The 2,218-nt window shown below is 49.0% G+C and overlaps 1 protein-coding gene across 1 annotated transcript in view; it reads right to left on the bottom strand.

The window, feature by feature from the left end:
* The window catches only part of TPST1 (tyrosylprotein sulfotransferase 1), a 107,367-nt gene that overhangs the window by 104,648 nt on the left and 501 nt on the right, over window positions 1-2,218 (bottom strand). The window lies entirely within an intron of this gene.

The raw sequence follows: 2,218 nt of genomic DNA, 5'->3' as shown, positions 1-2,218 counted from the left end.
GGCTCTTGAGAGTCCCTTGGACTGCAAGGAGATCCAACCAGTCCATTCTGAAGGAGATCAGCCCTGGGATTTCTTTGGAAGGAATGATGCTAAAGCTGAAACTCCAGTACTTTGGCCACCTCATGCGAAGAGTTGACTCATTGGAAAAGACTCTGATGCTGGGAGGGATTGGGGGCAGGAGGAGAGGGGACGACAGAGGATGAGATGGCTGGATGGCATCACTGACTTGATGGACATGAGTCTGAGTGAACTCCAGGAGTTGGTGATGGACAGGGAGGCCTGGTGTGTTGTGATTCATGGGGTCACAAAGAGTCGGACACGACTGAGCGACTGAACTGAACTGAAACCAAAAATATACAGGTGCTACTAGAAGCCATGAACGAAAGTGTAATAACACAAACTAGAGGACAGGGGAAAGAACAGAAAACAAAATCCTAAGGAATACCACATTAATCTGAGGGAAAGAACATCAAGGCAATGTTTCGTTTTGGTTTGTTGTAGATGGTGAAAACCTGAGCATGTGTGCAAGCTGAGAAAAAGAGAGAATACAGAACATGAAAGATGTTAGCCTCAGAAAGTAATACCTTCTTCCTCTGATAAAAGAAAAGGCGATCAGAAATCAGATAGGTACAAGCACACAGATAAATGACAGACCCTTAAGGGTTCAGGGCTGATGCCCACCAATTCTGCGAGGTAAGAGGCAAAATAAGAAATGTAAAGAAATCAAGAGTAAGATAAGTCAAGTCAAGAAGAGGAAAATGGTAAAGCTCTAGAAATAGCAATGAGGTCTAGGTACATAAGAGGTACATAGGTAGTGAGTCAAAGGATCTCCAGGCAGCGCGAGCAAAGTTGGAATCCAAAAGTTTAGAACAGCACCAGCAGTTCAGTCACACGCTTTCCTCAAGCCTCCAGGAGCAGAAAAAGCCAACTGTTTGATTCACCCAGGCTTGGAAATCATCAGAGCAAATGAGCAAGAATGGCTTGAGGCCAGTAACACGGCTTATAATTTTCAAAAGTCAAACTTATTTTATTCTTTTTAAAAATTGACTCTAGTTATTTCCTCTGATAGCCAGAAAGTGGGGCGGGGGTGGCTAATTCCTCCTTCACTCTGAGAGAACTTGTCAGAACTTCCACTCCTAAGCATTTCTGATCCCTTCCACGGTTGATTCCAAGAAATCTAAACCTGATTTCTCTAGGTTCTTAAAGGGTGAAAATTCACTGCGGGACTGGACTATCCAGCTGGGAGATAAACACTCTAAACCCTTCTTAGACAAAATGCAATTTCAACTAGGAGGTGCGGGCTCTTCCTTCCCTAAAAATAAAAGTTCAGCAAAGGAGATGGGGTGGTGGGACTAAGTTGCAAACCTTATTAAGAACTCTTTACAAAGCCAATTATTAGAAAACGATACATGACACAAAGATGGCAAAATTCAATTCTTCGGAATGACTGCTGTAAGTAAATAACTGACAATGCAATCTCTTAATCACACTTGGAGGTGCCTAATTCATCCTGCCACCTCCCATTCTACTCCTGAGGTACTGGATACTGGACGTCTTGCTACCTCTATCTGGAGGGCACAAAGGCCTCAAAGGAGGAAGAGGGTAACACGCGTGAGCACCTACCACGTACCAGACCTACTGTGCGCCAAACTCTAAGCAACACACTTTACCTGTTATGGGTGTAGCTCATTTAAAGACGACTTACGCTAAAACTGTATAGACCGGGCACTCAGGAGAGGAGCAATGTCTGAAGGTTTAAGCGTAGAGGAAAAGATGTGTTAGCGACGGTGGGGAATGAAAATGTAGAGAGAAGGGGCGAGTTGGGAAAGGAAAGCATCTGGGGGCAAAAGGGCAAAACCCAGGGACACAGGGCGTGGGGTGGGGGGCGGGAGGGCGCGAGTGAAATGCCTAGAGGACCCAGTACAGGAGGGCAAGGATGGGGTGAGCCTGGGTAAGGTAAGTCCCGGTAGAGACGAGGGCAGAAGTCCGATCCGGGGGACGCCCTGGCGGCTCATCCCCGGAAGGCGCCCCGAAGGACTGCGGAGGCTGGGAAACTGTGCCGGCCCAGCCTGAGGGACAGGAAGGCGAGGAGGGGGCGGGAGAGAGCGGAGGCCGACCACGGCGGGGGCGAGTCGGGCCACGGGGAAGCCAGAGACCGGGAAACGCGGGCGCCGAGGACAGGGGTGCGGGCTCCGGAGCCGGGCCCGGCCGGGCCGGG

This window comes from Bison bison, unplaced genomic scaffold (assembly GCF_000754665.1).
Source record: "Bison bison bison isolate TAMUID 2011002044 unplaced genomic scaffold, Bison_UMD1.0 scf7180017864072, whole genome shotgun sequence".
Taxonomy (NCBI): Eukaryota; Metazoa; Chordata; class Mammalia; order Artiodactyla; family Bovidae; genus Bison; species Bison bison.
The sequence above is the reverse complement of the archived record's forward strand: the minus strand, read 5'-3'. Positions and strand labels throughout refer to the sequence as shown.